This window comes from Drosophila arizonae, chromosome X (genome assembly GCF_054131065.1).
Source record: "Drosophila arizonae isolate 15081-1271.41 chromosome X, UAZ_ARI_1.0, whole genome shotgun sequence".
In the NCBI taxonomy this organism is placed as follows: Eukaryota; Metazoa; Arthropoda; class Insecta; order Diptera; family Drosophilidae; genus Drosophila; species Drosophila arizonae.
In genome coordinates, this window is record NC_142927.1 from 33,556,891 (window position 1) to 33,573,009 (window position 16,119).

The following is a 16,119-nucleotide window of genomic DNA, read 5'->3' on the forward strand; positions in this document are numbered from 1 at the left end:
TAATCACACGCATAAACACGCATTGGCTGGTGGCTTACTATGGGAAGTTAACTGTTTAATAACTTTTCTGGTGGATGGACTATCTTCATGAAACGTTTAGATTATAAATACAACATAGATATGCATGTATTTGCTAAAGCGCAATTCCCTAGTATTTGAAATACGCCTTTTACAAATGCGACGGCTAGAAGGTGAAAGTGGGGTGGCGGGTAAATTTTGACAAAAATCGAAATTGTATAAAATGCACATAAGTATACATATAAAATTTGGAGAGTCTAGCTTTAAAGATGTAGCAGATATAAATTTATTACTGGATTTCGATAAGGTTTTTAATCGGTAACAAAATAACGGGGCAAGTTATTGATATTTAAAGCAAAACTAGGAAAAACCTAGGAAAAAAATTTCAAGTCTCTAGCTCTTATATCTTTTAAGATCGACGCGTTCAAACCCATTTTCAATGGGTTCAGGGTATAATAATAGCCAATTGTAGAAAATGCAAAGAAATTAAGTATAGTATATTAAAAAGATAAAACCAATCTTTCAATTTACTAAAATACCAGATACTAAAAACAAAATTATACTTATAAATATATTTCCTATAAAACACAAGTCATTTGTTGCAATCATAGATAAGCTTACAAAATTCGCAGTTGCTCTTAATATTACCTTTAGAAATTTGAGAGTAAAAATGAAAATAATGATAGAATGCGGCGACTAAATGTAACGTGAGCCTGGGCCCAGCGATCTAAAAAAGGGATAAACATCTGTGCACTTGTTTGTATGGGAAAATGCACCCGTCCAGTGATTGGAAGTAGTTTTAAGAGTCTCTGATAGGTATATAGGAGCTAGGATTTTAAACAATTAACAGTTCAGTTCAGTTTTCGGTCGTAAATTCGTCAAATGTGGAGTTCTTTTATTTAACGCTGTAACATTTTGGTCCTTCGGCGTTCTCTGTTTTTTCCTCCACCCATGGTAAGAAACAAAGAGAAAGGAACCAGCGTCTTAATCTTAATCTTAAAATAACATGATAAATACAGGGTATTTTTCGATATGCCACGCCCCTAAAGAGGCGTAAAATTTTTTTGGGGTCATCGATAGAGGAGGTTACTGGTAGCTTAACTATCTAAATTTGAAGCTTCTAGCTATTATATTTTAGGTTTGCCACACCCCCTGTGGGCGAACATATATCCGATAAAGCTTTTTGGGTGATCAGCCCGAGTATATAAGTTAACACATCCGGGCAGACAAACTCAACTACATCGTCAGCGACTCACAAAGAAGACACACACCTGCATGTTTGCATACATATGTATGTGTGTATGTGCATACGCATATCAAGTGTTGAAGACACGTGGGCCAGAGAGTGAAAGACCGAAAGAAGAAAGGGAGTTGCGCAATAATTACGTCATTACATTAATGCGTTGACGGTCGTAGCGTAAGCATCACTGAAAAAGCAGTACGGATTTGACCAATAAACGAACAAGTAATAATTCTATTTCGCTGATTTAACTTCGTGCAGAGATCACAAGTAAACAGTCTGAGTATATTAATTATTACCTGGCGCCCAACGTGGGGCATCTGCTCATCAAAGAAATCTCAAGCAAGGAGGCAACATCGTTGGACTTGCAGACGGGATAAACAAATGAAAAAGGAGAGCTAAAATAACATATAAAAACCATAGTTTTTAACCCTCTAAGACTGCTTTCTAAAATAAAGACAGAAATTAATTCGAATAATTTTTTTTTAAGTAAATAGGGGCTCCTGAGCTCAAATATGAACTCAGAAAAAATGTAGAAGCTTTCGTTTACCTGGAAGGTGAGAAAATATAAATAAGTGCCTCAAGGCACTCTTAGGGCTTAGAGGGTAAAAAAATAGTTTACAAATAATTTTATTTTTTTTATTTTTATTTTTTTTTCCCATTGAAAATGGGAAATCAGGGTATAATGGTTTTGTTGAAATGTATGTAACAGGCAGAAGGAGGCGTGGCAGACCCCACAAAGTATATATATTCTTGATCAGGCCGACGAGCTGAGTCGATTTGGCCCTGTCCGTCTGTCTGTCTGTCCGTCTGTCCGTCCGTCCGTCTGTCCGTCTGTCCGTCTGTCCGTATGTTTGAACGCGTCGATTTCCGAAGATATAAGAGCTAGAGACTTGAATTTTTTTTTAAATGACCGTTTATACAGCGCGGACGTCGAGTTTGCTTTTAAAATTCGATAAATCATCCCGTTATGTTTTTATCGAGTAAAGTTCAAGTTCAAATCAGATGCCACTATAGCTAATTGTGAATGATTTTCTTTTTTTTAAATTTCTCAAATATTCAATATAATATGTAGATCATATGCCGAAAGTTTCATTAAATTCCGTTCAGTCAAAAATTAATAAAAAATAATCAAATATTTGGCCAATTAACAAACGCACGTGCAGCAGCTACAACAAAAACATTCGTTGAATCACATCAGCTGTTAGTTTCGTTTAGATTTGGTAGATGGCGCAGCAACAGTGAAACTATTTGAGTTTTGCCAGCGCCACTAGCAGGAGTGGGGTGGCCTAGTGTGTTAGCTGCATGACGCTCGATCAAGGAGTCGCGGTTCGAATCCCGGTCGATGCAGCTGATGTTTATTTATTTTTTATTGTTTCAAAATATTTTTATATTTTCATAAATGAGTTTTCTATTTAATTTATATTTTTAAATACACCGAAATTGAAATTTTAACTATACTTGCACAATAAATGCAGTTTACATTTTGTAATGAACTGTGTTTGTGAAGTTTTGCAGTCCTTGCACCATCTTTTTCCGTATTGCGATCCAACCACTCTGGAAAATGATTCAGAGGGTCACACCTCAAGTCCATTATTGGGTGATTTGATTTTTGACCTTGTTTGAGCTGTGGCTGCAAGGATCGCTGAGAAATTGGCGACTGCATAGTATGTGATGGCGACCGTAGACAAAGCTGAAGATTGTGAAGCTAAATTGTTGTTCTTGAGTGGACGACCTGGCAAGTCTTTTGACTGATATCCCACTAGACCCGCTGCAATAGACTCTCGAAAATACGGAAGCTCGATGAATTTCTCGCTGCTCATGGTTTCCTTTTGTATATGTCTGTATAGGATGTAGGCGTTTGTTAAGGCCATACCTACCAAATGGTAGAAAATTCGGGTTACAGCATCTTGAGTTTTACTTCGTATATGGTATCGGCCCATAAGCCCATCCATCAGATCCACACCCCCCATAAGAGCAATATGCTCTCTAATAACTTGTGGACAGTCAACTTCTACATGGCGCTTCGACTTTCTATCGTAACGAGCTGTCTTTGCTGTTCCTTCTTGTGCATGTGACCTCTTAAACGGCTTAACGCCCACATAGGTCGACAACCACCGAACGGCCTTGTTGTCTTTCCACAATACGTTACTAATCATCTACTCCATATGAGGAACTCACGTACAAACTGAAAAACGAACAACTCCAGCAGTTGTTCATCCGTCAAATCAGACCATTTATAGCGAACTCCCAAAGCCATTATACAATTTTTATTAACAAAAATCAACAATAAATACAAATCACACACAAATTACTCAAGAAATGCAAGCAGTTGTGAAAGAGCTACTGACAACATATTTTGCCATGGAGCCCCAAGAGTGCCTCAAGGCTCTTATCACTTTTATGATACTACAAAGCACAATTTCAACATATTCGCACATTTTAAACTTCATTTATATAGTAAATTACCATACCTTTCACGAAAAAAATTTTGAGTTCAATAGGTTTTATAAGTTCGCTTTTATCAACCCCTCAAAAGACAATATGCAGCAGCTGAAATTTTTGGCGCCAAATAACATATGATTCGATCAAACGTTTATTAAAAGTACAGATTATTGTGTCCGAAAGCTTTGAAACTTTTTCAGGCTATTTTGGCAAGTATTTTTAACAGTCCTACCATTTTTAAATTAACTAAAAGCTCTTAGTTATTTTTTTAAAATTAAAAATAAAATAAGTGCCCAGAGGCACTCTTGGGTCTTAGAGGGTTAAAGAAATGTGAGTAGAGTGCTCATTTAAAGTAAATAAATACAACAAATTTAAGCAAAAAGTGTTTGTAAAGAGTCTTTGCGACGGAAATTTTTCGAATTAAATGGAAAATCCTATGAGTAGAGAAGAGGTATATGACCTAGAACTAGAGGAACTAATAAAAGACATTTTTTACACAAACTAAAGCCGGAACAAACAAAAAATAAAATGGCAGTGAGTGAAGAAAATCTGAGAGCGCTGCTTGAGTATGCAGTAAACAGTGCATTAGAAAATCAAGCGCAAGTATTTGAAAGGAAACTGGAGGAAATGAGAAACGAGTTTCGAAACGCAACAGTGTGCGTACCCGAGGTTGAAGTGTTAAAAGATGCGGAAATTATTGTAGGTATTAAATGTGACGAAACACTGGACATAGTAAAATCAATACCAGACTTTGAGGGAAAAATCGAGACTTATGTTTCGTGGCGGAAAGCCGCACACACCGCATATAAAATCTTTGAAAATTATGTAGGAAGCTCAAAGCATTATCAGGCACTGGGTATAATTAGGAATAAAATCAAAGGTCCTGCTGATATGGTACTGTCTTCATACGACACTCCACTGAATTTTAAAGCAATTATCAATAGACTTGACTTTACATACGCCGATAAACGCCCCATTTATATAATCGAGCAAGAATTGTCCGTTCTACGTCAGGGAACCCTGACAATAACCAAATATTATGAGGAAATTGGAAAGAAATTAACATTACTCATAGACAAAACAATTATGACTTGGCTGCTTCTCTAAACGAAAAATACAGAACAGATGCATTGAGAGTCTTCATTTCAGGGACAAAGAAATCTCTCAGTGACATTCTATTTTCAGCAAGGCCAAAAGATTTGCCATCAGCACTGGCACTTGCACAGGAAGTTGAATCTAATCATGAACGCTTCCAATTCGCTAATAGTTTTGCTAGGAATAATGAAGAAAGAGCTCAGCGTCAGGAACAGAGACAGCAAAGGCAGCCCACTGTAGAAAGTACCCCAAACCAAGTAAAAACTCCATTTTACAAACAAAAATCCCAAACAATAGCTCAAATATAAAACAAGAACCACCACAACCTATGGACGTTGACGCTTCATCTCGGTTTAGGCAAACAACTCGATACCCGAATCAATGCGGTTCCTATCAAAATCAGGTGCCAAAAAAAAACAAGTAGTGGAACAGCTAGAACTACCGGTCCCAAACAACAGAGAATTAATCATCTCTCACATGATGAAAATTCTGAAGGTCAATCGGAGTAAGAGTACCAAGCAGTAGCGGAGGCTGAGGTATCAGATTTGGAAGATGAGGATCACATTCAAGAGGTCAATTTTTTAGAAATTGCTCCCTGTTACCGTTTGTAGAGCGAATGATAGCAGGTAGACAAATCAAATTACTTATAGACACAGGCGCTTCAAAAAACTATATAAAACCAATCCCGAAACTTAAAAATGTAACCGAAGTTTCCGAAAAATTTGTAGTTAAGTCACTTCATGGCTTTAACGCCGTTCAAGAGAAATGTCTTATGCACCTTTTTGATACAACAACCACATTTTTTTTAATTCCCAGCTTATCAAGCTTTGATGGAATAATAGGACTTGATTTTTATACCCTGAACCCATTTTCAATGGGAAATCAGGGTATAATGGTTTTGTTGAAATGTATGTAACAGGCAGAAGGAGGCGTGGCAGACCCCACAAAGTATATATATTCTTGATCAGGGCGACGAGCTGAGTTGATTTGGCCCTGTCCGTCTGTCTGTCCGTCTGTCCGTCTGTCCGTCTGTCCGTCCGTCCGTCTGTCCGTCTGTCCGTATGTATGAACGCGTCGATTTCAGAAGATATAAGAGCTAGAGACTTCAAATTTTTTTTTAAATGTCCGTAATTACAGCGCGCATATCAAGTTTATCATTAAAAATCGATAACTCATCCCGATCTTTTTTTTATCGATAAAAACCCTTATCGAAAACCAGTTATAAAATTATATCTTCTACACCTTTATTTTATTGCTAGAGTCTCCAAATTTTTAATGTATGCTTATATGCAATTTATACAATTTCGGTTTTTGTTAAAATTTACCCCCCACCTCTAAATTCACCCCCTCACCCTCACTTTGGAAAAAGCGTATTTCAAATACTAGAGACTTGTGCTTTGGCAATTACATGCATATTCATGTTATAATCACAATCTAAAAGTTTCATGAAGATCGTACGTCCATAAAAAGTTATTAAACAATTGAGTTCTCATAGTAAGCGCACACTGCAGCCCATGCGTGTTTATGCGTGGGTGCTTGTGTGTGTATGTGTTTGTGTATAAAGGTGTAGAAGATATAATTTTATAACTGGTTTTCGATAAGGGTTTTTATCGATAAAAAAAGATCGGGATGAGTTATCGATTTTTAATGATAAACTTGATATGCGCGCTGTAATTACGGACATTTTAAAAAAAATTTGAAGTCTCTAGCTATTATATCTTCTGAAATCGACGCGTTCATACATACGTACAGACGGACAGACGGACGGACGGACAGACGGACAGACAGACGGACAGGGCCAAATCAACTCAGCTCGTCGCCCTGATCAAGAATATATATACTGCCACGCCTCCTTCTGCCTGTTACATACATTTCAACAAAACCATTATACCCTGATTTCCCATTGAAAATGGGTTCAGGGTATAACAAGTAAGAAAGCTCTAGTCGAGACTTCTCGACTACGAGATCCCCTGAACCCTTGGAGTAATAGCTATTTCACAAGAAACACACACACACACACACGCACACACACACACACACACACACACACACACACGAGTTGCGTTTTCACGGAGTGCGGTCGATGTCATCGTGGTCCATCGTAGACAATAGCTTGAACTGTGTTTTCCCCTGTGAAAGTGGAAAGAACTGAAGTCAACGTGTTTGCTGTGGGCGCGGCGTACCCAGCGACCTCAAAAAACTACCAGAGACTTACTGCGCGGCGGTTCGTGGAACTCCCAAGCGGTATAATTCGGTGGTGCAAGAGAGGGGGGGCGATAGCGTCAGTGTTTTGGCGTCAGGGCTTCTTTCCTTTCCTTGTCTTTTGTGAGCGCGTAAATTTTGTTACTTTAGGCGTCACACTTGCGCAATAAGAAAAATCAGGTGCATTCACTCTAACAGCTGTTAGTAGTGCTGGAAATTGCATCGGGCAATCAGCTGCTCACTAACGTTGGTGAGTTGCTAAGCCTTAGCAAAGACAGCAACAAAGCTGCTGGAGTGAAGTAGCAGTTATTAAAAGTAGTGCATACTTTCGGGCTCTCGCTGTAGTCAAGTTGAGTTTAAGTTACTGCGGGTTGTAAACTCAGATTATAGTAGTAGCCATTGCCCACTACAGGCTTCACGCCGTGGTAGTCGGAGCAGAAATGGATGCCATGATGGAGGACGAGCTGCAAGCTTTTGCGCGTCGTTCCTCGTTGCAGCGATCGCCGCAGCAACAACAGAGGGTGTTGGCGCAGCCGTCGACTTCTATCCAGGCTCCAGTGGCTGAGTGCCAGGCACCCAAGTCACTAAAAGAAGCGTTAGCTCAAATAGGAGCTACACTAGAGGGTTTGTCTGCCTTATTTGGGGGTCAGCGGCATATAAATGCCTTAATGAGAGAGGAGCTGGCTAGGCTGGTCAGCCTTCACAAGACGGCCGAAGCGTTCTGCAACCGTTCGGTTAAAAACTGTGAGGTGCAGACCACGCCACTCAAAAAAGTAGGCGAAAACTTTAAGGCAGCGAGCATTAGTGCTACAGTAGGTAGCAATACTCCCAAGCGGTCGAGGGAAGTTGCCTCCGAACAGAGGAAAACTCCCTCAAAAAAGCCGAGGCCCAATAGAAGTGCAGCGAACCCAAAAGAACCAATGGCTCTACGGGCTACAGCTGAATCTGAAACTTCAAACCAGGCCGCCCGACAGACAAACCAGAGCAGCTGGACAGTCGTCAAAGGGCGAAAGCCTATGCAAAAACGTCCCAGGACTGACGCGATTGCGATTTCAGGCGTAGGGGGTTGCAGCTATGCGGACATGCTTCGTGTAGTTAAAAACGACCCAAATTTGAAGCATCTGAGCAGCGACGTTCAAGGCATTAGAAAGACAGCTAAGGGGGACCTTTTACTGCAACTGAGTAGGAAGCCGGAGCATAGCGCTGAGGCTCTGCACGAAGCTGTAGGCAAGGCCTTGGGAGACCGAGCGGTAGTTAAAACACTTACCGAATCGGCGCAAGTTGAGATTCGCGATCTAGATGAGTTAGCGACCAAAGAGGAGATCTTGGAGGCAATTAGGGTAGGGTTGAAGGATAGCTCACTCCCCATTGAGGCTATCAAATCGCTTCGGCCAGCTTTTGGTGGACAGCAAAGAGCTACGGTTGCTCTTCCAATTGGGAAAGCTAAAACTCTGCTCGAGCTGTCCAAAATTAGAATAGAATGGGTAGTATGCCGTATCCGAGCCGTGGAGCAGCCTAAACGCTGTTTCAAGTGCCTCGATTACGGTCATATGGCAGCAAACTGCGGCAGCGACTGTGACTTAAAGGGCGCCTGTTTCAGGTGTGGAGAGATGGGTCACAGTGCCAAAGCATGCACCAAGCCACCAAAATGTAGCCTCTGCATCCGGAAAGGTGAAAAGCAGACGGACCATTCAGCAGGCAGCTTCAAGTGCCCATCTTACCGTGAAGCTGCTCGTAAAATGAAATGTTAAGGTTTTTGCAGCTTAACTTAAATCATTGTGTTGCTGCCCAAGATCTTCTAGAGCAGACCATTAGGGAAAAATGTATAGATGTAGCTTTTCTCAGTGAGCCTCACCACTGTAGAACCAGCTGCCCTAGGACATGGTCAACAGACGTTAATGGCAAAGCTGCGTTGTGGGTATGCGGCAACTCAACGAACGTACTTTCGAATGTTAAGTCATTCAATGGGTTCGTACGTGGCCGATGTGGTAGCTTATGGCTTTACAGTTGCTATCTGGCCCCCAGCATGCAGCTCAGTGAATTCACGACGGTGCTCGACGAGCTTGCCGAGGATGCCAGGGGTCGGAAGGCCATTATAGCTGGAGATTTTAACTCCTGGGCGCTAGAATGGGGTAGCCCAACAACAAATGCCAGAGGTCGTATCCTACTGGAGATCTTCGCGACACTAGATGCTGCACTGCTCAACACTGGCCATGAGTACACCTTCAGTCGGGCGGGATACGGGTCTGTTATCGACATTACTTTTGTCACTTCATCCCTCTTTCGGGGAGCAACATGGAGCCATTGCGATAGCTATACAGGCAGCGATCATACGGCACTTCTGTTCACAATAGGTGAGCCACCTGCCAGGGCGTCAACATTGTGGAGGGAGTCGTATCGGCTAGATACTTTTGATCCCGCGGTCTTTTCAGAGGCCATTCAGTCTCTAGGTACAATTGGTAATGCTGAGGCCAGAGCATGCCAAATGGTAGCCCAAATACAGTGTGCCTGCAATAGCAGCATGTTACGTCGCAAGCAGTTCACGCGACAACATGATCCTACGTATTGGTGGAATACGCAAATAGGTGACATTCGTCGCAAATGCATCCAGGCGAGAAGAAGCTACCAACGGGCTCGCGGTAGGTCAACGTTTTTTGAGAAACAGTTAGCTTACCAGGCAGCTAGAAGACAGCTGAAGAAGGCCATTCGGGCAAGCAAAAGAGAATGTTTTTTACAGTTGTGCGACTCAGCCGAATATGACCCTTGGGGCAGGGCATATAAGATAATAGTTAAAAGACTATACGCAGGTAGACAGGTGCAGCCGACGGATCGTCTGGAGCTTAAATCGATTGTGGAAACACTCTTTCCAGAAAGTTTAAGCTCCATTCACGCCCCTGAGTCCGAGTCTGCTGATCAGGGCTCAACGAGCACTGAAATTGTTTTAGTTACAGAGGAAGAAATATCAGTAGTTCTCCGAGGTCTTAGAACCAACACAGCTCCAGGGCCGGACGGGATCCCAAATCGTGCGCTAAAGCTAGCCCTCGCCTTGCACCCAAGTACGTTCGCCGAATTATTTAACGAATGCCTGATCCAAGAGACGTTCCCGGCAAAATGGAAAGCCCAGAATCTGGTATTGCTACCCAAGGCTGGCAAACCACCAGATGAGCCATCTTCGTACAGACCGATCTGTCTCTTAGACACCATGGGAAAGGTGTTTGAGAAACTGATCTGCTCTAGGCTGGAGACTGCGATTGCAAGCGCCGGAGGCCTGTCACCAAACCAATTTGGATTCCGGAAGGCCCGGTCAACAACGGACGCGCTTAACAAAGTTGTTGGTCTGGCCACTTCCGCTATTCAAGGCACCAGATGGAGGCACGGGACGAAGGAATACTGTATCATCGCGACCCTGGATGTAAGGAATGCCTTCAACACAGCTAGTTGGGATATGATACTGAATGCGCTGTCACAATATAATATCCCTAAATATCTAAGAGAGATAATAAAGAGCTACTTCAGAGGAAGAACACTGATATACAACACGAGTGAGGGTCCCCAAACTCATACAGTGTCAGCTGGAGTACCCCAAGGCTCAGTGCTGGGGCCTCTCCTATGGAACATCATGTACGACGGCGTACTGCGCTTGGAACTACCAGCAGGCGCGCACACCATTGGCTTTGCTGATGATGTAGCTGTCGTAGCCATAGGAAAGGAGCTCAAAGATACAGAGGATATGTGCAGCGAAAGTATCAATCGCATACGAAGCTGGTTGACAGGAGCTGGGCTCGAGCTTGCGGCACACAAGACCGAAGTTGTACTAGTCAGCAGTCGCAAAAGAGTGGAAACTGCCAATATAAAGATCGGCAGCGTCACCATTGCGTCAAAGAGGGCGATAAGATATCTTGGTGTCATGATAGACACAAGATTAACTTTCCGCGAGCACTTAGAATATGTGCATAAAAAGGCAGCTGATTCTTGTAGAGCTCTCTCGAGAATCATGCTTAACACGCGGGGACCTAAACAGCAACGACGTCTCCTCCTAATGAGCGTCATTAGGTCTGTCATCCTCTATGCTGCGCCAATATGGGCAAGAGCGATGGCAACGCCGAGCTACAGCCGAGGCATTTGCGCGATCTACAGGCTGAGCGCAATCAGAGTCAGCTGCGCTTTCAGGACTATCTCCGATGACGCGGCGCTCGTCATAGCCGGTATGGTGCCACTGGAGTATTTGGTCGCCGAAGCCGTGGAGCGGAATTCGCACGAGCCTACGCGACTCAACGCTGTCAGGGCGAACAGCATCGCACGATGGCAAAGAAGGTGGAATAGCTCAGCTAAAGGGCGGTGGACGCACAAGCTCATCCCGGAGCTTGAACCATGGGTTAACCGCAAACATGGCGAGGTTAACTTCTACCTTACGCAGATCCTCTCGGGTCATGGATGCTTTCGGAGCTATTTGAAGCGCTTTGGCCACGAGGAATCTGACGAGTGCCCCTGGTGCGAGCGAGGGCATGTGGAAGACGCCAACCACATTCTTTTCGAATGTGGACGGTTCCTGGAGGAGAGGCGTTGTCTGGAAGAGGCAGTGGGCCGCTCCATCAGAGCGGAAAACTTAGTCAACGCCATGCTGGAATCGGAGGAAGCTTGGGAACTAACAAGCACCTTCGCGGCCACAGTGATGATGGAGCTCCGCAGAGTCGAGCGATCGAGAAGACGAGCTGTCCCAGGCTAAGGTAGCGCATAGTGCTTGCGAAGCAATGCTTTACGGCCGTCCCGCAAACACCGCGCGCTATCCTAGCCACCACGCAACTTGCAATTTGTATAATTTTGTCAATAAATGAATATAAAAAAAAAAAAAAAAAAAAAAAAAAAAAACACACACACAAGCACACACACGCACGCACGCACGCACACCCAGGCATACATACACAAACATACATACACACACATACACACACACACATACACACACATACACCCACACACACATACACAAACAATTACATACATATACACACACAAGCATAAACACGCATGGGCGGCAGTGAGCGCTTACTATGAGAACTTAATTGATTAATAACTTTTTTTTATGGGCGTACGTTCTTCATGAAACTTTCAGATTATGATTATAACATGAATATGCATGTAATTGCCAAAGCACAAGTCTCTAGTATTTGAAATACGCTTTTTACAAAAGTGATGGTTAGGGGGTGAATTTAAGGGTGGGGGGTAAATTTTAACAAAATCCGAAATTGTATAAATTGCATATAAGCATACATTAAAAATTTGGAGACTCTAGCAATAAAGGTGTAGAAGATATAATTTTATAACTGGTTTTCGATAAGGGTTTTTATCGATAAAAAAAAGATCGGGATGAGTTATCGATTTTTAATGATAAACTTGATATGCGCGCTGTAATTACGGACATTTTAAAAAAAATTTGAAGTCTCTAGCTATTATATCTTCTGAAATCGACGCGTTCATACATACGTACAGACGGACAGACGGACGGACGGACAGACGGACAGACAGACGGACAGGGCCAAATCAACTCAGCTCGTCGCCCTGATCAAGAATATATATACTTTGTGGGGTCTGCCACGCCTCCTTCCGCCTGTTACATACATTTTCAATGGGTTCAGGGTATAAAAATTGAGTGAGAAACAGACATCCATAATAGATTCCACAGCAAATATACTCAAAAGAACCACGGAGGAAATCAATATTCGTTTCAATGACATGAATATAAGTATAGACAATATGACAGAATTGCTAATAGAATCTTATTATGTGTATAAGGAAGCAATTAATTTCTTTATGATAACAAATCAATTAAATTCCTTAATCGAAGAATGTGACAAGATTCAAACAGGGGTAATAAATATGCTAATTGATATAAATCATACATAGCAGATTGAGCCCAGTGATATTGAAGACTTACCAATTTGGGGAAGAAATAGCCAAGATAAAAGAAAGTTTGTCCTACCAGGGAAAAGGACAGGTACGGAGCTAAAAGAAATATATCAATTACTTACAACGAAAGGAACCTTTATAGACAACAAAATAATAGTTAACGCTAAGATTCCGCTATTCAGCAGATATCCATCTCATTTATATAAGGTTATCCCAATACCAGTCTACAATGACGACCAAATGATAATGGTACACCAAAGAACAGAATATTTAGTATATAACTTCGAAATCGATTCTTACCACTTAATGGCTGAAGCCACATTAAACATATATATATATATATGTATATATATATATATATGTCGGGGCGATGCGTTTCTCATACTGGTTTTCCATCATAGCTGCGCGTAATAACGAATTCCCGGTGTGTCGCCCAACTCTTTTTAATGCTCTTTCTCGTTCAATAGTCATTCCAAGTGTGCCCTCTCTTCTACTCTCGAAAGTTCTAATCATGGTCGCATATTCTTGTTCATCGAAAGCACAGCGACCCTGCTGCGAACGGCATGACTAGCCGTCTCGCTCTCACCCAGCGACACCCGGGACTACGTTCAGCAACAGCTATTGTTGTCTCTTAGTGACAGTGCATCCTTTAATTGCACCACAATACTAAGTCAATCGATTAACACGATATCAAGATATCTAGATATCAGTTACACGTCCCTGTGTAATTCATTTCTCATAGTATCATTCCGACACGGCCATGCTGACCCTTACACGTCTCTGTGTAATTATTGTATCATAATATCATTCCGACACGGCCATACTGACCCTTACACGTCCCTGTGTTATATAGGGCATCATTCTACATTACCTTCTATGCTTTATTATTTATTCTATTTTATTTATTCATAGCTACTTTTATTTTATTTATTCATTTATTATTTTTATTTATTTATTTATTTTTATTTATTTATTTATTTTATTTTATTTATTTATTTTATTTTATTTATTTATTTTGTTTTGTTTATTTATTTCTTTATTGTATTTATTATTTATTTTATTGAGTTATTATTATTCTTATTTTTTATTTATTTTTTTATTTTAGTTAAAGATATTTTTATTATTTTAATTTAATTTAATTTTTATTTTTATTCTTTACTATTAATAGTTATTACAGTTCGATTTTACATTCGCATTTTCTTAGATTTCGGTATCTATCAATATTATCATTAACATTACTCTTCTGTTATTCTCGGACGGATACAACAATTCTTGCTATCATTCCTTATTCATACCAACCATTGGTCTTCACTATTATATCATTTCCGCTGTTATTTCAAGCTCTTCGTCTGAACTGACGGATAGCACATCGTCTCTCTTAGACGGTTAACTCATCGTCACACCTGACGGCTACCACATCGTCTCTCTTAGACGGATACTCCTCGTCGCACCTGACGGATAACTCTTCGTCACTCTTGGACGGATACTCCTCGTCGCACCTGACGGATAACTCATCGTCGCACCTGACGGATACCACATGGTCTCTCTTAGACGCATAACTCATCGTCTCTCTTAGACGGATAACTCATCGTCTCTCATAGACGGATAACTCATCGTCTCTCTCAGACGGGTAACTCATCGTCAAACATGACGGATAACTCATTGTCTAACCGTTATTCCTCTTTTGTCATTTGCTTTGCATCTTGCATTGTCTATATAGCGACACAGTCTCGTCACTATGAAGTTTTACAACATCGCAAAGAAGCATCGCAACATTGTGTCAGACTGACTGACGCAACAGTGCACCAATACATTGCTACATCATCAACATTTCACTTTCATGTTGTTATCATAACATACTCCTGTTATGTCAAATTCCCCTGTTAATTACATAAATCTCTAACAACGCAGCGCAGCCGCCGCCCACAGCGCAGCCAGCAGACGCGTGCATGCGCCACCGTATGCGTACACAAAAATGCGCAGAATAGCCAGAACAACAGCCCAAGGAGCCAAGGGCATCTCTCAGTCGAGCAGTCTCGACCCGAGTACTCTCACTTGTTTCATATAGCCTCTTGTGCAAAGCTATCTTTCACCAAGGAATAATACACCAGAATCAAAGATAATTGGAAAGCTCTCACCTCGGATCGGTATACTTATCTTCGATTCATCTACCACACGTATTTCAGCTACAGTCGCACATCAATTTTCAGCATCAACGTCTGCCACGTCAGTGTTAAATTTTCGTAGAATGACGTCACGTTTCTGCTGCTCACTTTACGTATTGACTAATTCGGTTTTGTAGGCCCAAATTCGTTCGTCACTGCTCCTCCGAGAACGTAGGAGGTGGTGCCGATCCCACTTCTGATGTCGGGGCGATGCGTTTCTCATACTGGTTTTCCATCATAGCTGCGCGTAATAACGAATTCCCGGTGTGTCGCCCAACTCTTTTTAATGCTCTTTCTCGTTCAATAGTCATTCCAAGTGTGCCCTCTCTTCTACTCTCGAAAGTTCTAATCATGGTCGCATATTCTTGTTCATCGAAAGCACAGCGACCCTGCTGCGAACGGCATGACTAGCCGTCTCGCTCTCACCCAGCGACACCCGGGACTACGTTCAGCAACAGCTATTGTTGTCTCTTAGTGACAGTGCATCCTTTAATTGCACCACAATACTAAGTCAATCGATTAACACGATATCAAGATATCTAGATATCAGTTACACGTCCCTGTGTAATTCATTTCTCATAGTATCATTCCGACACGGCCATGCTGACCCTTACACGTCTCTGTGTAATTATTGTATCATAATATCATTCCGACACGGCCATACTGACCCTTACACGTCCCTGTGTTATATAGGGCATCATTCTACATTACCTTCTATGCTTTATTATTTATTCTATTTTATTTATTCATAGCTACTTTTATTTTATTTATTCATTTATTATTTTTATTTATTTATTTATTTTTATTTATTTATTTATTTTATTTTATTTATTTATTTTATTTTATTTATTTATTTTGTTTGTTTATTTATTTCTTTATTGTATTTATTATTTATTTTATTGAGTTATTATTATTCTTATTTTTTATTTATTTTTTTATTTTAGTTAAAGATATTTTTATTATTTTAATTTAATTTAATTTTTATTTTTATTCTTTACTATTAATAGTTATTACAGTTCGATTTTACATTCGCATTTTCTTAGATTT

At 41.1% G+C, this 16,119-nt stretch overlaps 1 long non-coding RNA gene across 1 annotated transcript; it reads right to left on the bottom strand.

The window, feature by feature from the left end:
* Window positions 1-6,025: 6,025 nt before the first annotated feature.
* Window positions 6,026-8,111, bottom strand: LOC149268230 (uncharacterized). The gene is made up of 2 exons (XR_016271270.1): window positions 7,014-8,111; window positions 6,026-6,928 (listed from the first exon to the last, which is right to left on the bottom strand). It is a non-coding gene; the product is annotated as an uncharacterized LOC149268230 (long non-coding RNA).
* Window positions 8,112-16,119: the final 8,008 nt, after the last annotated feature.